Source organism: Centroberyx affinis, unplaced genomic scaffold, assembly GCF_046629955.1.
Source record: "Centroberyx affinis isolate AG114_WGS23_722 - 3 ecotype Tasmania unplaced genomic scaffold, CSIRO-AGI_Caff_v1 ptg001095l_1, whole genome shotgun sequence".
Classification (NCBI taxonomy): domain Eukaryota; kingdom Metazoa; phylum Chordata; class Actinopteri; order Beryciformes; family Berycidae; genus Centroberyx; species Centroberyx affinis.
In genome coordinates, this window is record NW_027279640.1 from 29,507 (window position 1) to 53,285 (window position 23,779).

Below are 23,779 nucleotides of genomic sequence, written 5' to 3' on the forward strand. Positions count from 1 at the left end.
GATTTTTTTGAAGTGGATTCATTGCAAGTACACTCCACAGTTCAAAATCTTCACGATTCACACTAACTTCCAAGAGAAACACTTAAAAGTCACCTAATCCAATTAATGATATTCAATCAATTTTGTTTTGCACCTGTGCCCCTCAAATCCATAAAAATGCTTATGTGTTGGAGGACTTAATCTCTCATAGTCCTATGGTGTAAACCCTCAAATACTGTATGTTCAGTCTCTTAGAGCTCTTGAATGCAGCATGCCGCTCACAGTAAAGTACATACTGTACAGGAAGACACACTACATTAACCAGGTCTAGACCAAAGGACATGCGTCAGTGCATTTGAGTATGCATGTGTCAACGATTTGCATACATGTACATTATAGCAAAAGTGAGTATAAAAGATAGTAGTTGCAGTTATTTCTTGGTTTCTTTTGAAGTTGTGTGACTGATTAATTACATTATGCTAGCATCATTAATTATTCCCATGCTGTTATTTGAACTTTAATACCCACAGTGAATTTTGTTGATAAATGACATGACCGTATGTTGTTTGTTCACATACCACCTCTGTACAAGAGTAATTAATCAAATTAAGCTGAAAAAGCAAGGCTGACAAATTATCATGACATGGGGTCAGGTAAGAAAATCAAATGAAAACCAATGGAGACCTGGTAGTCATAATATGCTTGAACAGTCATTGGATGAAATAATTCCAAATTTAAAGTGAGGAAAAAGATCATGCACACAAAGCTGGCATTCCATACCTAACAAACATGCAATAAATAGTAATTAGGCTAATGAGCTTGACATTTTAAATGATTTTTATTTTAATCAATATTATTAAATTACCATTAAAGATCACACTTTGTAACTTTCATTTTAAAACCTAAAAAAAAAAAATTGTGTTGTGATGTCATGCCACTGGGAAAGTATAGGCCAAGATACTTACCAATGAATTTGTGGAAAACTTCTACATTTATTTGGCTCTGTCTTTACAATTTCACCAGGTAGTTCCACAGTTATAAGGTATTCAGGTATTGACAATAACATAAATCTGTCATTCCACAGTTAATGGTGCATTATGTACGCTTTTACTGTCCCATAGCACAAAATGACCACAATATATCTGCAGCGGTTTGATGTAGTTGTTGATCAATCACTAGTGACTCAACAATTACTTTGCGATTTCTGGCTTTCAAAAGCTCACTTTCCGACCTATAGTCTCTTTCGGCTACCATAAGGTAAGAGACCTGTCATTGTTTTTCTAATTCCTTGGTTTCAGATAAAAGTTAATAAAACATAAATAAAATATATATAAATTATATAATACCCCTTTAAAACTCTTTAACCAATATCACAGGAAGGGGGGGGGTGTCTGAATCACTGTTACTACTACTACTGTTCATATTCTGTATAGATAAGTTTGTATTATTTAAATTGTTTTGTATTACTGGACCTAAACATGTTATTGCTCCTCTAAAAAGTGAATTATGTATACATTTCTATGAATAAAAAAAACAAAGTCCTGTATGTTGATGATATATGGTTCATCAAGCTTCATGTTCAGTAAAAATGGGATAAAAGAGAGGAAGGTGGGGATAGGGAAGCGGTTTGAGACAGAAAACTGTGTGAAGATACAGAATGGATTTTAGAGAGATTTGAACATCCTGTGTAACGGGACAGCTAACCCAACACTAGAGAAGAGAGTCCTTAGAGAGCAGAAGAGAGATGAGGAGGGAGGCTAAAGATGAGGAGAACATGTGGAGACAAAAGAGACAGAGACTTAGTGACGGAGGATACGGTGGGTTGGAGAGACGCTCACCCTCGCCATGCAGCTAAGTGATTAACCCTGTACTGGTGAGAGGAGTCAGGGAGAGATGGGGAAGGGGAACGAGAGGAGAAAAGAGTGACAGGAGGGGAGTAGAGGAGAGGGACGGAGGAAGTGTCAGCGTTGCTTTAGAAGGCAAAGAGAAACGCAGGCTGACAGGTGAACCCGAGAGGATTGACCGGCCTGCATCCAGCTGTCAGTGAGAGCTCATCTGGCACCAGCAGAGCCTATGTGTCAAACAGGAGAGAGGACAGGAGGAGCCCTGCATATGGCCGCGCATGTACAGCTGTGGCCCAGCCCCACACTAAGCAGCTTTAATGAGCAACATGTAACAACAACACAGGACACAAGGACACGAGAGCGATTATCATCTCGCACATGGTGACGGTGAAGCGGTTGCTATGCCTGCACAGCACATCCTTGTTGGCTCACACTGATGAAGGACGACTTCATGAGTATTGCTTCTAATAATCTGCGTTCACTTCCAGGGAGCTAGTAGTAGACATTGCTGATGTGTCGATCCGTGGCCCACAGTTCATGCAGTCAGACGTTAGGCAGGTTTATGATGAGAAAATATTTTGATTTAAAAGGTAGATGGATGGTGGGAGGGCAAAATGGAAAAGATGAAAACCCTACCCTAATAAATAATCGTCTTGAGCTAAGGCTGTGTTAATCTATTTTTGAACACATTATTCTTCTCACACTATTGTAAGGGAGGAGGTGGATCCGTGGAAATGAGCTCCTAAATTTGCATATGCATTACTCTATGGCCCTCTGTGCCCTGTCACTACGCATCTAAGCCCTTTTTAACAGGTTTGCCAAGCATTTGACCCCGTTATTTGATTGTGCGACTATGGCAAAATCATAGAACAAGCTGATTTTGTTCATGAAGCTGTTTAGCCTTATGCTTGACAGCTCTTGGCTGAGTATGCACTTGTGTCTTGCTGACTCCTCAAGGCTGCACATGAACTGACACTCATATAGAATAGCATTTCATTTCAATGTTTATTACTTCTGTATTGATCAAAATATGCAGGTCTGCGCAAGGAAATGAAATGCAAGATGAGCAGCCTAATGCAATATCTGACACAAAGAGAATTAAAATTAGGAGAAATTGGGGCAAAGAGATTTGGCAAGATATAAATGACACCCTAGCAATTGTAGGCTGTGTTGTTCATAGAGCACTCCTGTCAACAATGTGATGCAGAAATTCTCATTTTTATCTTATTTGCTGCTAGCCATGAACAGATATATGTTTGGACATGACAAGAATATGCAGTGAACCACTCATCAGATTATGTCCATGCAAGGTCTTATGCCAAACGGTTCAGATGATGTTGGGAGTGTTATCTGGAGAGGCAATTAGATGCTTTTGTTTGTTTATTGTTTGTTTTTATTAGGGTTAGAATAAGGTATGGGCAGTGATGTACACTTCACCCCTGATACATCCATTTGCAAAAAAATAAAATGCAGTTGTTCCAGTGACTGCAGAGCTGTCCCACTTACCACCAGCAGACAATAAATCTGTAGCTATCTGTAGGCTACACTAACTGAAAATACAGCATCTAATCCATGAGTTAGCATTTTTCATCAGAATGAGGTCTCAAGATATTTTTTTTAGCTAGTGACAGTTTGTTTCTGGTAAAAGAACTGAAAAATTGTCAGTGCCATGGCAGTCTTCACAGCAACAGGCTGAGGTGCTTAAAAATTCAATCAGGTGGGGCGCCCTGGTGGTGGCTCACTGAGTAGGGCACGTACCATTTGGCTCAGGCCTTCCCGCAGGGACCCGGGTTCAAATCCGACCCGTGGTCCTTTGCTGCATGTCCTCCCCTCGCGCTCTCTCCCATACCTTCCTATCTCTCTCTCAAATAAAGCATAAAATGCCAAAAATAAATCTTTAAAAAAAAAAAAATTCAATCAGGTACACTTCAGAGCAACACAATATAAGTATGCAGTTAATTCCAGAACATTCCCCTACCACATTATATGGCTAGATACCATGGTGTACTGATAAAGCAATAAAATACAATCACGAGCTAGTTTACTGCCCTCTAGTGGGGGAGAACGTGTCAAATGGGGCAGGCGTAAACATTTCAGTGGTGAATTCACCCTCAAGGACAGCAGTGTGTCCAATGACCACTAGACAACAGATGGGAACATAGGCCAGCGGTGTTCCTACAAATATAATTAAGTAGTAATAAAACAGAAAAGGAGAAAATTGATTTTTCCCCCCAAAGAATATGAATACAGGCACGAAAAAAGCAGTTGGCCTGTCTTATTATTGATTGTGGAGGGTATTGATCTGTTGCTAAGCCTTGTAAGTTTGTTTAAGATGGATCTATGTAGCAGGAATAGAACTATCTTCTTCTGAAGAGCAAACAGGGGTAACAGTATGAGGACATGCTGCTTCAAAACAACGTAAATGTGAACAAGTGTTCAAATACTTCCAGAAAACAGGAACAGAGGATACAGAAAAGTCAAAAGGAAATGGCTGATATCACAGCAGCTACCAGTGAGTGAGCCAATAGTGCTTTCAATAATAGTAGGTTCCATAAAGTGTAAAAACAGTATTTTGCCTCAGCACACACTAGACCTCCCCAGCCTTCCACAACAGTTGGCTATTTCATTAGGTTGTGCTCAAAGGATTTGTGCTACCGATGCAGAAGTGTAATGAAAGACTCATCCTTTGTTCCTCTATAATACCTATCTACTGTAAAGCAGTGTGTGTGTGTGTGTGTGTGTGTGTGTGTGTGTGTGCGTGCGTGCATATGTGTGTGTGTGTGTGTGTGTGTGTGTAAAGAAACTGAATTAAAAATGTAATCATGGCAAGAGCGACCATTTTAGCAAGTCTGTCTCTAACATCAGAAGGGAAGTATGGGTATAGACAGCAAAGATCTATCTAGACATCAAATCCAGCAGAGTGCTTGAATGAACCACATTGCCATACTACTGTAAGGTGGACAAATTTAACTAGCTGACTGGTAGCTGCAGCAACAATGGTGTCTTGGTGATTGGCGGGACAAATTACACTAGTGCGTCATTGGCTGTTGATGGCTGTTAGCATGAGAAAATTCACCTTTTCCACACTGAAAAATGAGGAAAACGTGACCAGTGTGAACCTTTTGCCAACGTTTTTGTGGTCTACAAAATTTCCAGCAATTGGTTTCATGAGTGATAACAGGCAAACGACTTTCTCACTACTCTGGGCTGACACTCTCACAGGACAACATCTAAAAGCAAATTGATTCTCTTACTGAATAAACTAAATAGTGGTCAGGAATGAAGGGTGCTGCAAAGAATTCTGGACCTCCTGACAAAATGTGACACTGAGGTCCCCATCCCAAAGTGTCTAATTTAAATACAGTAGCATCTCACCTCTCTGAGGGGCACCCTCCAGGGCAAGCCCCATGAAAGCACTCGCCCTTTCCCCCTTACTAGCCTGCTGGCATCCCTGCCAGCAATCACCAAGTCTGGCAGTTTCTACATAACACTCTCCACTGACCAGCAGTTACATATTGTGTTCCAGTAGATTACGAGTTGAAGTGGTATCTACAATACACAGGTCAAACAAATAGACAACACAAGAACATGCATATTTCATCATGTAATATAAATATCATACTGTAATTCCTATAATGTTAAATATGCATTTAACTGCCTGAGTAGGTCAGTTTTGGTGTAGTTTGTGACTCACTTATCTCTGGGTTATCTTTGATTCATGTTTTAACTTTGAGCAACATACTACAGAGTTAGTTTTGGCTCCTTGCTGCATCTAACATCATATTACCCTCTGTGAGCCAAAGGGTAGCCTCAGAACATTATTTTACAGACAGCCTTTTAGGTAATTTGTTTTTACCCACTTTATTCAGGTTCAATTGTCCTGTTTTATAATCATGTACCCATTTTTACTGTGTAAAGCATAATGGTATTAATTACTCTACCATCTCTTAACTGACATTAAGGATGAAATCACATGGCCAGGATGGATTATTGGAATATTTGGCTCCCAACTTATCAAGAAATTTTGCCGCTAGTATGCTGTTGTAAACTGGTGCACTCACTATCTTACTTATCTTGTGTAGTAGTGGGGCAGTTGAGCATAGCAAAGTGGCACTTCAACGCTTCTTTCAAATGGTGATTTTCAGTTGAGCTGGTGCTTCCAGGGAAAATCTATTTTTGAATGGCTAACAAATAATGTATAGGTATACCAGGTATAGCTACTATAGTGTAAACAAGCCAGAAGGGGGTTACTACTATAGTGACATTGCATTATTTAATTGTTGAACAGCGCAGTTGCATAATGGCCAATGTAATAAGTGCAGTAATGTTTCTGAGGGCTCTGCTTCATGGGAGTTTAGGAATTCAGTGCTGCAGCACACAAACACTGACACACTTCATTTGTAAAATAGACTCCATCCTCACCCACAAGACTAAATAAATAAAAATAAAAAAACCTTAGAAAAGATTTATATTTTTTCTGGCCATGGCTTCTATAAACCATTTAAGATTTTTTTTTGTTCAGTGTCCTTGGAAGTGTTGTAGTTTTTTACTTTTTAGCCTTAAAACCACACTTAGTTTCATCTCAGGCCCTGACCTAATTTGCCACCATCTTACACTTCTTCTTGAAATTCTCAAAATTCCTATGCTGATTTTCATTTCTACTGTCTTGCTCTGGCACCAATAAAAATCTAATCTTAAAACTGGAGTGATCATTTCTATGCAATTCCCAAACATAATAAAGAAACATGACTTTTTTAAAATCTGTACCTATCAGCCTAGTAATTTATGAATTTAGTTCCAGACTAGATCCAATTTCCATCAGGGAAAATTGACCTTAAGTTGTGATAAGAGTGGGATGGACCGCTAATGTCACCAAGTTCATCACATTACTGAGACAAAAGATTAATAGGTTGTTTTCAGAGACCAGCTGGGAGACTTGCCCTCTTGGTCAGTAAACCATCCACTGAAAAGAAGACAGTTGGAGAAGTAATTAGCTAATTAATGAGCAATGAAAATGGATACTTCTATAAGCATTTCTACACACAATGGGCCCTATTTTCGTGACGGCGCATGGTGGAGGCTTTACGCCAGCAAAGTAGTATTTCACTGGCACACACGTCACCTGTACCTGTTTGGTATTTTGGTGACTCACCATGAATGTGACTGCGCCAAAGTGGGAGGAGAGGTGCAGTAGTTGGTAGGGGGAAGTGGGGCTGTAGTCTAAATAATGGCGTAAATTTTTCCACTCACAGTGCGATCATTTGGCTTCACAAGACTTGGACTATGCTGCACAAGCAGTATGTAAGGAGTAACTTTCTGGTAATTTTTTTGCTTTTTGGAACTCCAAAGAACCAGTCACCACAGACTTCAGTTGTTTTGGACAGCTACAGAGTTGTGCTGGCAAAGCCCGGGTGTGTTATATGGATTAACAAACTTCATTCACTTTTGGGGAAACTATTCCTTAAATATGACATATACAAATAACTGTATATAATCATATATCTCAATTTAAAGTCTCTCATTTAATAATCATATTACTAAGTATTTAATTCCATGGAATTTGCCTGTATCAAACCGAGGATTCCCATTCATATTCCACTGCTACACTGTGCAGCTTATTCATCTGTGTTCACACCTGCCATTTCACATGGAAAAAGCACAGCTTTGCTGAGCTAAGCTTTGCTTGGGGGGGTTTTGTTATATCTCAAAGTAATATGTCACATTTACTCTAGAAAAATCATGACAAAATTGAGGCGTCCTGGTGCCTCGGAGGTATAAGGTGCATACCATGTAGCTGCAGTGTCCTGGGGTCGAATCCGGCCTGGGACCTTTGTCACATGTCATCCCCTCTCTCTCTACACAATCATTCCCGTCTCTCTTCGCTATAAACTATCTAATATAAATGTTCCTCTCTCTGCTACACAAATGTCTGGAACATTGTCTGGAACATGTTTGGAACGTCTCCATATTCATCAGTGTCCTACAGATACAGTGAATCACAGCAACAACCTCAAGGTAAAGTATATTATGTGAATGTGTGCCTGAGGACCAAAACAAGACTGAAACAGTCTCATGTTGATTTAGAGACTTTTTAGCTACACCTTCTGAACATCTTTAGATTAGCTGGCTAAATTATTGGCATATTTTCACTTCTTCAAACATGTTTACAGACAGGCTTTCTATCATTTATATTTATGCGTTGTATTTTCGTAATTGTGCGTCTTATTCTTCTGTAACCCTGTTGTCTGTCCGGTATTAAAGATGTTTATCTAATTAGCTTTTATTTATTCTTGTTTGAAAGGATTTTGTAACTCTGGGAAAGTACAAAATAAGTATTACTTAAGGAAGCACATACTGTATATAGAGTTGATATAGAAGAGTTCACAACCTAACTAAAAGACTCTTCTTTCAGTTAGGCTTTCTGTCTCATACAAGTGAACAAATCTGCCATCACTGAATGACAGGGGGATACTGTGCCACTATGTTCCCTGTGCCCTCAACACAAACTTTGCAGAATGGAAGACAGACTGCACTCAGCAGATATTGCTTCATGTCATCTTCTGTGTCCACTTTCTGCCAATACGCCTGGCTACCCAGAACCCCCTGCCACACACAGTCAATGGAGCATCGCACAGACAAATTGAAAACTCCTAGTACATAACAGAAGACTGCAATATCCACTCACTCCAATGAAGACAGCACACTGTGACTGTACTGCAGACAGCCACATTATTACAGACTGCATATGTGATATTTTTTTAAAATGCCATAAAAGTAGGCTACATGGACATATAGTGCCACCTGCCTCCATGTATGAGGCTTTATTTGGTTTTGTCAAATGTCAATTACACACACAAGTACAGACAAGTTATCAATACTACAGATTAAACCCTATATCACACACACAGTTGTTTGTATGGATGTAAATGTCATGACAAATCCCACCTCCATTTATGCAGGTTAACACCCGTGCCACAGATCAAATACACCATTTTCTTTCCTGCCAGCTGTGTCTCTGTGGGCCTTCACCCCAGGATAACACAATCAGACTCAGCAAATCTGTTTACCCAGGTGAAACCACCATCTGGCAAATAGATGTGTGCCAGCAGGTAGTTCATGCTAACTTATTAACTTCTGCCTTGCATTTAACCATGGATTGCACAAAGGATGGTTAAGCTATAGTACAGTATGCGCTTTGATTTATTATACTCATAGCAACGTAAGTGCTACAAGGTCTTCTTTCCAACACTGATGCCACAGTAGGAGGCCAAATGTGACTCTGCAGTTTCAAATTTATATATGTAGCCGCAAGCGGCCATTAGCAAGGTCCAGGTCCATGGGCCAAACACACACATATGCCTGAGATACTGCAATTTCAAAATTGCCAATTTGTCATCATAAAAGCATTATAGAATTACAAATATATAGCCTAGGTGAAGTTTGATTGCTCTAGCATTAAATGTTTAAGTTTCTGCATCTTCGTTGTCAACTTCATTTGTACTTCTTGACCAAATTGTCACATGTATAAAATTCTCTAGAATATAAATGATGATTGTAACAACTTGGTGGGAGAATTCAAAATAGTGGAAAACTATCAAGGCGGAAATTAAACCAGAATGTGAAATGGCTTCATGCTGAGTGAAGGAATCTGAGTGGAAAAAATAAGAATTCTAGGATATACGGTTCAGGAGTTTAAAAAAAATTATAAAACCTCATGTCTAAGAAGCGGTTTTAAAGATGACACTGACTTTGCCATCGTCCTTTCCTCAGTCAGTGTTTCAAAGCCTGGATATCTGGCAAAGGCCCAATCAAAAATGAGCTAAGATGACAACTTTGTTCCATAGGTGAACATGAAACTCCCTGTGGGATTATACTGCACGCAGAACCTGTGACCTCTCTAACTTTAGCATGTTGAGAAAGACAAACACAACTAAGACAGCTCTGCTCTCATTTTTGCATCACAATAGGGAAAAAATCATGTCACACTGCTGCAAAATACTGCATGATTTAGATAACATCAGAGTGAAAAAAGTAATTGATGGCACACACATCCCCTGGCAAAAAGAGCCAAAAGAGCTTTATTATTGCTTTTACTAGACTATACTAAGTGACTTGTGTGTAGATAGGCTCTCAACACCTTGTGGTCAGTTTCTATAGCTTATCTGTCTTTCGTTGAGCTGCTTAAAAGTTCACTCCTCATGCAGGCTCATAACCATACGACCCTCCTCTGCTCCACAGCCAACTGATTAGCTGACTCACAGTTGTTCATGATTGTGATTAATAGAAGTGGTATATCTTGTATAGTGGTTGTATAGTGGTATATCTTGTGGTATATTTCCACAGCAGCAATGTTAGAGCGGCAGCCTCACCTTATCTAGCCTTGGCGCACTAAGAACCAGTCACACGAAAATAAGAGAGTCTATCTTTGGAGCCCATCGAGAATAGCCACGATACTTTGTCCATTTGTTTGTAGAACTTTTCTTTTATATTCTTGTTCTCTGTCTAGCACTCCCTCCTCTACAACATTTGCTTCATTTTTGTTCATGTTCTCTGCTCCTGTCGCCATTACTGGCAATGTGGCTATGAAGCTCATCATCGCACTGTATCTTTCTATTCTTGCAGGTCTCCTTGCACTCGACTCAACTCATTGTTGAGCGACAGTTGTAGAACTATCAATCAGCAGTCCAGAAAGCTAAGATCATCTCAGCCAACGCCTCCCTCCTGTCTCTGTACTTCCTTGCTCACACAGACATGGATCACCCCAGGGAACACTGCGAATCCTGCTGCCCTATATGCTGCACACAACCTCAGCCACTCTGGGCCTTCAGGTCATGGTGGTGGCGCAGGTTTGCTCATCTCATCGAGGTGGAAATTTGTTGTTCCTTCTTACTCACACCTATCTATTTTTTTATTTATTTTTGAATTCCATGCTATCACGGTACCCGACCCTTACTCACTTCACACTGTCCGTTACAGCCCCCCAGGTTCACTTGATGACTTCCTACAGCTCGACACATTTCTCAGCACATTTCTTGAGGATGGGACACCCTTCATTCTTCAAGGTGACTATTATTTATTTCCTCTTCTGACCTAACCTTGCCTTTATACTCCTTACTCACAAAGCTGGCAATAGGCTGGACTGGTCTTCTCTAGATCCTGCTTCACTCTACTACCCTCTGTGCTATCTCTCTTTACTGTATGTTTGACCACCATTTCATTTCATTCTGCATTCCTCTTTCTGCTAATTCTCCTAAACTGGTCTCTCCTCACACCTCGGTGTAACCTGCAGTCTCTCCGTCCTTCCTCAGTCTCCTCCTCTGACCTCTCCTCACTTCCTCCTGCTGACTTCTTCCTGTCTCTCTCCACTGACTCAGCCAAATCCACATTTATATCTTCTCTTTCATCCTCTCTTGACCTTCTCTGTCCCCTCTCCTCTAGACTCGCTCGTCTGTCTCCACCTGCCCCTTTGACTGTCTGAAGAACTGAATGTACTTGGCTTTGGGCATATGAGAGAAAGTGGTACAAGCCTGGCTTGTCTGATGACCTCTTCTACTTCCAATCTCTCCTCCTTCTTCTTTGCTTCTGTCTCTGCAACTAAATTGACCTTCTACCACTCTAAAATCCATTCATCTGCTTCTAACCCCCAGAAACTTTTCTCTTTTCCATTACTCCCTCTTTTTGCTGAATACTTTGCTACCTACTTTGAGAAGAAGGTTGAAATCTTAAGCTTCTTCTCCCTCTAGCCATCCCCCTAAGTCACTCCTTGCATCTTCTGTGAACATCTGACACTGGCTTATCTCTTTCCCCAGACAAAGTCCTCAAACTTGTCTCAATCAGCAGACCTACCTCCTACCTAATGACCATCATAAACTCCTCCTTGACATCTGGCTGACTAGCCAACTTCAAGGCAGTCAGAGTCACATATCTTCACCTCAAAAACCTACTTGCAACCATGCTGACATCAAACTACAGGCCAGCATCCCTAATTTCCTTTCTCATTAAAACTGTTGCCTTTAATCAACTCTATCACAATCTCTCACTGAATACCCTGTTGGACCTCAACCAGTCTGTCTTTGAAATGGACCATTCTACTGAGAAAGCGCTCCTTGCTGTCACTGAAGCACTCCACTCTGCTGCATGCTTCTATCTCTTCAAGTTCTGATCCTCCTAGATGTATCTGCAGCCTTTCACAAAGGCAGCAACCATATGCTCCTTGCCACCCTTGCTTACCTAGGGATTTCTGGATCTGCTCTCATGGTTTGCCCCCTACCTGTCAGACTGCACTTATTAGGTTTCTTGGAGAGGCACTCGCTGCTCTGCCACTGCTCTGACAGAGGCACTCAACTCTAATTTTCCTTCCTGTCCTTGGAAACCCAGATTGAGAAGTGCATGTCTGCTTGCACTGCTGACATCCCCAGTTGGATGTGGCTCCAGACAACCAACTGCTGTGCAAGACCCACATTGCAGCCACAGCCCGATCCTTAAAGTTGCACTCTACAACATGTGTAGAAGCAGAGGCTTCCTTACCAAGGAGTAATCCCCACTCAAGCTTTAGTTATATAACCTCTGAACTATTGCAACACCCTCCTAGCTGACCTCCCAAAACACTCCCTCTACTTAATCCAGAATGCTGCAGCCCGCTTTAGCTTAAACTTCCCAAACTCTTATTCACCCCTCTCCGAGCTTTCTTCCACTAACTGTCCATGGCTGCTCATCAAATTCAAAACCCTGGTGCTCATGTAGAAGGCTGTGAAGGGATCTGAACTCTAGGGCTGCAACTAACGATTATTTTCATTGTCGATTAATCTGTCGATTATTTTTTCGATTAATTGATTAGTTGTTTGGTCTGTAAAATGTCAGAAAATGGTGAAAGCCCAAGATGACGTCTTCAAATGTCTTATTTTGTCCACAACACAAAGATATTCAGTTTACTGTCATAGAGGAGTAAAGAAACCAGAAAATATTCACATTTAAGAAGCTGGAATTTTGGAATCAGAGAATTTTGACTTATTTTTCTTAAAAAATTACTTAAACCGATTAATCGATTATCAAAATAGTTGGCGATTAATTTAATAGTTGACAACTAATTGATTAATCGATTAATCGATTAATCGTTGCAGCTCTACTGAACTCCCACACCTTCAGGCGATGGTCCAGCCCTACTCTTCAGCCCCTGCTCTGCATTCTGCCATTATCGGCCTCTTGGCTGTCCCTTCCCTGCACTGGTCGCCACTCAACTTGGTCTTGACTCTTCTCCCCCCTGGCTACACATGGTGGAATGATCTTCCCATTCAAGTTAGAGCAGAAATTTCTCTCCCCATCTTCCGTCATAAATGACGGAAAAAACTCATCACTTCAAGAAGTACATTACACTAGGGCTGCTGCAATAATTGCATAATCGAGTGATCGCTATTATAGGAGCCAATTTTATTTGGTATGACTGCGATCATTGTTTTGTTTTCACCTTAATAGTTTTTCCTCCTCCATATTCATTTTCAAATAAAAGAAAATATGTTTGCAAATTGGTCAAAATGTATATCTTGTCGCTCACTGAGTCATTATTTAGATTAAGTGGAGTGACTCCTGTTACCCATACATACAGTCTAGTCATTTTAATCCGCTCTGCTGCAATGTGTACTATACATTTGCGCATTCACTCTCATTCATACATTTGATTGTCACTACCAAATTCTGGCAGTTTGTACATAGCCTCTGTCATGTTTTTTAAATACCTTATACTTTGTTGCTGTTAATCATTTAACCGCTTAGTTTGTGTTTTACCTAATCAAACGCAAAGCGAAGTGATTGTAATATGTTATATAATAAAGTAATGGCTACGCCTACATTTCTCCCTGTAGGCTATATACTGCCATATTTTAGGAATGAACACAACCAGACACTGATTTGGTTGTGTTGTTTTTATTTCAAAATAAAAGTTTTATAGCATGATGTTTAATTTCCTTTGTACATTAGGTTATTAGATTGCTGTGAATGCAGACATCAGGTGTATCACTGTGCAATCTATTAGCATCTTTGCTTGGCTGGCGAAGGGGATTCAAAGTTCAGTCTTTTTAGTGTGTGCGCACAAATCTTTGGAAGTTCACCAACGCTCTTTTCCCTCAGTCCGATGTCATCATTACAATGTAGCACAGTGAGCAACATAAATCTTGTTGCAAAGCCACATATGACTTAACCGATAAGCATATTGTTTATTTTTAATACTGTGACCTCATTATTTGTTATTTGATGTGTCTAGTTCATTACTCACTCTCCTTGGGGGGAAAAAAACAAACTGTTATTCACAATTATTTGTGAGACAATAAACAGCATTACAAAATTTCATAATCGCTGCAACCCTACACACTGCAGTCTTCCCACTGAATGATTTTCTACTTCTTATTATTTCTTTTCCTATAGCACTCACTCTTACATAATCATTCTATGGGCACAGCAGTATTGTAAGGGCACTAAGGCCCTGGTCTTGACCCTCCCTAATTTTTGGTTGCTTGTAATTTTTGGTGATCTATGAATTGAACCTTATTCTACTGACCAACTCATTCTAAGTCACTCTGGATAAGAGCATTCACTAAATGCCTAAAATATAAATGTGGGCTTGGCCAGTCACCACTGCTCTGAATGAGTCTCTGCTTTACTGCCAATGACCTGTAGGGCACAGCATTTGCGTGAAAGCGCAGTTCACTGCTGATGTAAGTTTAATTAGGCCAGGCTTACCTCCAAGTTTTTGGTTCTCAAAGAGTCTTTGTGGTGAGCCAGAGGAGGTGTCAGGGTAAGTGACAATAGCAAAGATCAAACTCCTTCACAAAATGTCTCCACAAATCATTGCCCCTCTCCTTCAACATTTGAATATTATTCAATCCAACAATTCTGCTATAGGGAGTAGAAAGTCACCTAGTCCTAGTTTTGCCAATTTGTGTGGCCTACTAATTCAGCTTGCAAAAGCATTCAGAGTTGCTATACTGCTGAGCTAGCTGATCGCTTGGGCTCTTAAATCTATGAGATAATATGGTAGGCTTGGGAGAAATGAGGGAAAATAAGCTGCTAAATTTTTGGCATATTAAAATATTGAGCTATGCCTTAAGTCAACTTAACAAGGAAGTTGTATGCTGGAATATTTTTCTTCGAATTTCTGAGCAGAGCAGACAGGATCTCATGCCACCTACCAGAATTTGATCTTTTATACACAGCAGTTTGAGTTTAATCCATGACAGCTGATTTGTAGCAGCTGTCTTGTAAGGAAAGAATGGGGTGAGCAAAACCTTCAAAGCTCTGAATTTGTGTCATGCTCTAAGAAGTAACAGTTTTTGGGAGTGTGTCCATCTTGCTAAAACCTTGTCCAGACATTAGAGAACAGGAGTCACATCTCCTCCACAACTTTGGAACATTAAACAAACTCATTTACATTTATTAAATTTGAAATGTCTAAAGCACACATATGACATGTGAACGGGTTTGATTCGAAAATGTGTGTATGTGTGTGTATGTGTGTGTGTTTGTGTTTCGTCCCTTTCTTTTAAATATCTTCAATATTCATAGTAAATCAAATGACATGGTTTTTGGAGAGGAGGGTTGACATCACGTGTTGTGTGTGTGTAGTAGTGAGGGTGGGGTTGTTCATGTGTGAGGGAGAGATGATTCTAACATACAAATATAGCCGCAAGCGGCAACTGGCGGGGTCCGAGCACCTGATGACCTCTGGGGTGAATGTGTCATGTGGACCAATGTGCAAGCGTGGTCCCTGTGGCATCCTGAGCATTTTGAAATGTACTATATTCAATGAGTGTACAATGACTGAGATATAAATACAATCGATGTGTCCCCTATAGGCACAAATATGGCACATTTCGTCAGAGTAGATACTTGCACACATGTACCAAATTTGGTTAATAAAGCACAATGGAATCCAGGAATAAAGGAATTTTGTTTCTATGATTTACAGTGTTAAGTTAAGGCCATTTAAAATTTGAAATGTTGCTGTAGTGCCCTCTATACGGTGGCCGAGACGTGTCGAACGAACTGCATATCCAAAACGCTTTGCAAATTTGAAAAACACAAGCGCATTAACGGAAACTAGGGTTGCAAAATTCCGGGAATTTTCAAAGTTGGAAACTTTCCATGGGAATTAACGGGAATTTATGGGAATTAACGGGAATTTATGGGAATAAACGGGAATAAACCAGGAATTTACTAAATTGAAGGTATGCTCTTAATAGGGAACTTAAATATAGTTGGGGAAAATATATTTTAGCATAATCCTGACTAAAACAACCAGATATCATGCAAGTACAGTTGAATATCTATGCCATTCCTCAATCACATGCACACATAGCACACTGCTTACTGCAGGGCTATTGACACCACGCCCCCTACACGCACTGTGCATTCCTGTGCATTTTTGTTAATTTTTGAATGGGTTGGGTCGGGGGGATGAGTAATATTTAACTCAACATTCATGTTTTTGTTCTTCAATGAAAGAATTGATTGTTCAATAAAATATTTAACACTTGATAAAGTTCTACTTACAAATAAATCTGTTTTAATTGTATTATTTTGGATGGATGTCTGCTTATAACAAAACAAATATTTATGCTTGGTTATGATACCTTTCCATTAAATTACCCTCAATTCCCAGTTAATTCCCATAAATTCCCATTAATTCCCATAAATTCCCATAATTCCCATGGAAAGTTTCCAATTTGGAATATTTCCAAAATTCCCCAGCTTAACTTCCCATGGAAATTTACTGGAAACTTTCCGGAAATTTACCGGAAATTTTCCACCCCTTTGCAACCCTAACGGAAACACAAATGCAAAAGCCACAACACAAATGCAAAAGCCACAACACAAATGCAAAAGCCACAACATAACAACGGAAGTGAGCAACAAAGGATGTTGACAATGAAACGGGCCAACTATTATTGCCGGTGGACTATTATTGCCTGCACGGGGGCAGGGAATATTCTTTCTATGATGTACAGTTCAATAGTTATAGGCTAAAACGTAAAGTTGCTTGTTAAAGCGCCACCATGAGGCTAATTGACATGGTTTTTGTTGCCTGAGTAGCGGCTGAGACTTTGGACCTATCTGCCAAGTTTGGTTGCTGTAGATCTTACGGTTTCTGAGATCCAGATACTTTTAGGGCAGACGAAGAAGCAGAAATGGAAGAATAATAATCTGTACAAAAAAACAATAGGGTTCCAGCACTAAAGGCTTAACTTTGAACATTCTCAAGTGTTTTTTTTTTAGAAATCCCAATCTCTGCTTGAAATGTGATGTACACAACATTCTTATAAGTGTGCACATTTTATTCATCTGGCCCATAGTGTTTGGGGACCAAGACTGTGTAAGCCATATTTTTCCTTAGAAAAAGGCTTGAAAATGTAATGCCAACTGGATGAAAAAACTGAGACAAAGCTTGTCATATTTTCACCAGCGGAGACTAAGACTGAGACAGATGGAAAGCCAAAACGTGCAGGTCTTTCAGATATAGAAACAAATGTAAAGGGGGGGAAAAAACATTAACAATAAACAATAACATAAGCGTAGTTACAGTCAGCTGCCCTTTCTTTTTATTTAACCAGGTAGTGCCATTGAGGGATAAAAATATCCTTTCCAGTAGAGACCTGACCAAGAAAATGGCATCATGACAAACACAAAAGTTCCAGACAAAACTGCATACAACAATATACAACGATTTCAATACTCCTGCTTTCACTCTGTTGAGGGCCAACAGGCATAGATGGCTAGAGAGGCTCTCAGGGCATACAAACTGCAGCCCCGCAAATGGCACTATAATCAATAGCTTCCCAGGCCACTTGTTAAAAATGCTATTTCCATCTCCAAGTCGCTGAGAGGGCCCCTTCACAGGGTAGAGCCACATATCATTCTCTCCACACGACTGGCGGGATGAAAAATAGGGGACCACTGTCACTGACCAATATTGATTATGAGTGAAAATGTGATCATTTTGTATTAACTCGCCCCTAGGAGCCCTGTTCTGTCAGGTTTGCTGGTGGAAATTAATGCTTTCATATCATGCTTAAGAAAAATATGGGTCGTTGCTCATTTTGCCCTCCAGACAAAGAGGTATATGCCAATCACAGGAATTTAATAGCTTTCAGAAGAGAACATGATGATATGAATTAGATTAAAGCCATTATTTAACACATTTTTTTCCTCCTTTAAGGATATTTATTATTGCCTCTGACACCACTTTAATGAAGCCCTGGACTTAGCATTTAAAATATCAATTTCTGATAATTAGAGTTGTCATTGTTAAAAAGAGAGAGAATGTAGACGCGGGAGGGGCTTTGCTAGCCAATTGAAATGTCTTGTTCTCAAAGGTCTAGATCAGGATAATGGTGTCTCTGTAGAATAATTTGTTAATATGTGACACTGACTCAATTGAAACCACCAATGGAGAAACATTAAAATGAGACTATACTGTATATCAGCATATCTATATATTAATTTGATATAATTTTGTGTGAGCCATAATAACATGATATTCTCCCCCTATATCGCAACCATGTAGTCCAAAATACACAATCAAGTAAGCACAGATGCACATAATGTACACACGCACACACACAAAAAGTACACTCACCCCCACACAGGTAATACAGCACACACATAATGTACACCAAAGGAACTTCATTCACTTCTTTGTTTCACTTCAGCATTTTCTTTCCGAAGTGCAGCATATGTAAATCGTACTGCAATAAAGGGAAGCAAATGAAAAGAAAGACTTTGAAAATAACTGCGTCAGCATGACAGGAGGATAAAAGAAGCAGAAAAGTAATTTTGGATGCAGCATGACTGCCCCTCACTCAGCCCCTTCTTAGCAGGGCGGAGGGGGTTCATAATTACAACATAGCCTACAGGCAAATGCACAAACCTATGCCACTCAGTGCTTATTGAGGGCGCTTTTCCACAAGAGGAAAAAAGTCATAAATACTGCCCTATAGGAAAATAGCCTGTGGTGTTATATTACTTTGAGAAGTGTTTTTTTCCCCTTTCCTATTGAAAATTCAATAAATCTGTACCAATCCTGTCGCGCCTTCACACTCCAACTGCCTCGTGCAGTTTCCCCTTGAAGGCATTTTGTCCCAATCTCAGACACTGCCTCGACAAGCGATGGCTACAGCAGTGATATTACACTCAGTGTCATACGCCACAGACCTTATCTGGCCTCATAAGCACTTCTATTCAAACAGTAATGCATTAAACATAGAAAAAAGAGCGAGGCAATATCTTTTGTTTGTTTCAGAACAGAATCCATATGAAAAATGTAATATATTTCTTGCAGATGTAGATATAGCATATAGTGGTCATCTTCAAAATATGAATGAATATATTACAATAAAGGTTGATGGTAACATTTTCAATACTCTGTCATTAACCATCTTCTCCACTGGAAGAGAAGCAGACATGTTCACTGAAAGTAGATGTTGGGCTGTTCTTTAGAAACAGTGTGAAACGATGAAACAATCAACAGATTGTAGATGATAAAGCTTGGGGAGAAGGGTAGTAGGGAGAATAGAGGGAATGTAATTTTTGGAGAGTTCAATTATTATTCCTTCCACCTCTGAGGGCTGGGTGAAATTGTGTTTGAGTGCGTGTGGGTGGAGGTGCCAGCTCTGACAATAGTCAGGTATATCAACTGCACAGTCATAATCCCTCTCAGACTGCTGGGGAGCCACTGCAGTTGTCAGGGTGCCGCTCCATACAAATGCACTGGATTACCCAGAGTTCCTGGCAACGGCAAACAGATGTCACAGAACACCACGCTGTCAATTTCTCAAGACAGGTGGGAATCGCTCTCCAATCTGTAGTAAATCAGGGGTGCAAGTGAATTACATTGAGACACGCCTGTAGGGAAAAATCCACTGTCTTTTCATACTGTCATGCTCAGTGGAGGGGTGAAAGTCATGTTACCATTAAATACCCTGAACAGACATGTGGCAATAGTGATTTCACTCTTCACATGTTTTAATTGATCTCATCCATCAATATCAACTCTGAAACCATGTACATGCTTTTATATCTGAGGAAATCTTTATCTCACCCATGGTCTAATCGTGCAGGATCTCAGTGCCCAGAAAGTCAGAGCTTTCAGTCTGGCCTGAGACCTCATTGGCCAGAGGGATTATACTGAGCAGGGTCTCTATCAGGCACTTGCATACTCACCAGCTGGTGTACCATAGGCAGGGCTCAGTGACAGAGAACCTAGCTGTCCATGTGTAGCTCATGAGGCAATGGATAAGCTAGGCCATCTTAACCCGAAATGACACCAGTGGAGCTCTGAGATCTAAGATCTGTGGCTCTTTCCTGAGTCAGGAGGTGACACCAACTGGTGACATTTCTGTGGTGGCTGAGGGCTTAGAGAAGGCATGGTCAGTGAAATGCTGAATGTCACACTGCTCAACTCAGTTAGCAGATAAAAAATGAAAATAAAATAAAAATGACTGTTATTTGTGTGCAAAGTTTTGGCTTAGAGCAGAAGTGCAACCTCCACAATGACAACACTATCAGCAACTCACCAGAATCTCATGAGCCCATCGCAATCTGTGACAATGAGTTCTGGCCAAGAATGTCAGGCAGTTTTTTTTTTTGTTTTTTTTTTCAATCCTTTTTTTTCTCTTTTTCATTTGGCTTGGCATGCCATGAAGTAAAGGCTAATTAAACAATCAAGCCCATGGAGTCCCATTCCCCCTCTGTCCTATTGACTTTGTCACAGCACTCATCCTCTCCCCAGTATAAAGTCCCATGTCTGATGCCAGCCAGGGAGAAGGGCTGTTGTCACACACTGTTTGTGCCCCTATCTCTCTTCGTCGCTGTGAGCACAGAGTCAGCATCAAAGCAGCAGGCGTACTGTGAGCTGTGAGAGAGCAAACCAAAGCTCTGTGAGTGTTGAGTTTAAGCTAAATTGCTGAGCATTAATATGTCTGAAGTTATACTGCGGAAACTGCAGCTTTAAAAAATTCTTTAAATGACTTTCACTTGATGTAGCTGAAGAAGACATTAAGAGTTTGACACAGCACTTACTCACATACTTGGTGCACGGATGTATAGAGCCTTGGACATAGTGCAAAACAAGACAGATAGGCCTACTGTTTCGTACATTCAAAATTAATGTCACCCATAATGTTACTGCAAGTTGTACAGCGGAAACTGAAATGGAAGTGTCCAAGTTCAGTAGTCCAATTTATAATTGTGATTACATCATAAAAAATGCAAGTTAACATAATATTGCAGAGATATTTTACATATTATAGGATATGGAAAAGTATGTTGAATGTTTTAGGATTGTGTCACCGTTTCCCCTCCAACACCCTCTGCCTTCTCCATCTTTGTCCCTCACTTTGGGACACTTTTCAGGGTCTCTCGCTAATTATTAAATGTTTATCTTATTGTTATGCATGTATCTGAACTGGTCCCTCTTAGCCAGGTCTCCCTTACAAATAGATTCTTGATCTCAACTGGACTAACTAGGATATTAAAGGTTAAATAAAATGTAAAGTAATAAAGTGTCAAGTGCCAAACCTTAAATATGGACATATTGGAGGTGGAGGTGGCACGCAAGAGGCACGAAACTGGCAATGAAGGGTAAGGATGCTTTCAATTAAAGATTTATACTAACATCGCTTGTGAAACCATTGGTTGTGAAACCAATGTCGGTGAGCCCCTTCAACTGAACATCCTCCATTGAGCTCTGAAGTGGAACAAGTTGTTATCCAATCTGAAGGTGTTTGGGAACTTGAACCGCAGGAACTTGAACCACTCAATCATGTTCACAGCTATGCCATTTATTTCTAGTGGGAGATGATCAGGCATGTTCCTGTGGAAGTCAATCTCAACAGTTTAGGCGACTGTTGAGTTTCACGTTGTTGTTGGTTCACCATGGCATCAGACGGGTCACCTGTCTCGGGTTGGACTGGTCATTTTTAAGCCCAGAAATGTGGTGTCTTTGGTACATTCAGCAATTTGACAAAAGGGTCACTGGTGGCACTTTCATTTGATGGTGTACAAGGAGCAGCCCTGTGGTGTACCTATGCTCATAGAGATAAGCGCCGAGTTGCACATGCTGCCTCCTGTCTATCAGGAAGTCACAGATTCAATGGTGGATGAAAGGGGCTACTTTTAAACTTTTCGGGGTTGCTGTGCAGCAGCTCTGGAATGATTGTGTTGATCAAAGTCCACAAACAAAATCCTGACACAAGATCCATGGGTGTCGAGGTGTTTCAGGACATAGCACAGACGTATGTTGACTGCAACATCGACTGAATGTTTTATGTCAAAATGCTCAGGGAAAGGATCAGGGAAAACCGAACTATATGTCTTGTACTTACCATGTATTTACCATATGTAAGTATGTATCATAGGGATGGGACGATATATCGAAATTCAATATATCGCAATACAAAAATGTGACAATACGTATCGTGGGGCAGCTTGCCCATCACAATTTCACAAGCTCCCCATCCAAATATTATTATTTGCACTTTGTAATGACATTTGTAAATTGTAGTTTACATTCTAGCAAGCCAATGCCATTGCTAGAAAGATTTGTGGCTCAGAAATAAACATAATTCTGCACAGTCAGACTTTGTTACATTGAACTTTTATTTATTACCACGTTTGTGGTTGTATTGAATCGTGAACCCCATCTCCCATATCGAATCGTATTATGAGATAAGCGTATCGTCCCATCCCTAATGTATTATGAAATAGGGGTGTGCCATATCGTATCGTTCACAATAATACCGGTATAATTTTTTATATGATAAAAAAAAATTATATCGTGATAATGGCAATATTCCGACTTGCTGACATAATGACGTCACACCGATACGCTGCGTAACGGTATGATGTACGTTACGTGCATAACTTACGCACAGCAACAACAAGCATGGCTGTAAGTGGCTCCACGGTGGAGGAGTTAATTCCAAAAAGGGGAGCGACTTCAGTAGTGTGGAAGTGGTTTGGTTACAAAAGAGCAGATGTACAACAAACCACAGTAATATGTAAGCAGTGCAAGAAGACTGTAACAACAAAAGGGGACAATACATCAAACTTATTTCACCACCTCAAGCAGAAGCACCCGATTTAGTATGAGGAGAGCCAAAAATCCCGCGAGGAGAGCTCAACAGCTACTGTGAGTTCAAAACCAAGCAGACAAAATACATTGGTTCAGCATAGCATCGCCGAATCTTTGGCAAATTGTACTCCGTATGACAGAAAAAGCAAACGCTGGAATGATATTACCGAAGCCGTCACATTTTGTTTGGCTAAAGATATGATGCCAATCCAAACAGTTGAGAAGGAAGGCTTCAAACAGCTTATTAAAAGGCTGGACCCTACTATTTATATTTTATACAGAATCTGAATCTCTCTGAGTTACTGTTGTTATTTACAAACTAAAGAACTGAGAGATAATTTTTTTTAGTTTTTACTGAATATTTGAAGGCAAACTGTTACGTTTATGCTGACATATAAAACTATAACACCTATTTTGTTGCAACTGTTCTTGAAATTAATAATAAAATATTTTTCAGTATTTTGTCATATCGTCAAGAATATCTGACCAGGTGTTCTTAATGTTCTTTATGTAAGGGTGACCACGATTACTACATCTCCCTGTCAACTGTCATGGTTGCTGCTGCAGCACGCAGCGGTCGGAGACCACACCCTGTCTCTCTCAGCAGTGGCAGTGAGTATGCGCACATGCCAGTGCTGGGCGTCAGCAGAGAGGTGGGGGTGGAGGGGTGGCTGCGAACGCTCAGTCGTACCACTCAGGATGGATGTTTCCCATCATGCAGCTCAATCAGCCGCCCAATGATTCATTTCACAGACACTTGGGTAATTATAGGAGTCTGCTCTTCACCTCTGGGGATGAAACTGCATGAGTGCAGCCAGGGTGGGGGTGCAGGGTGGGG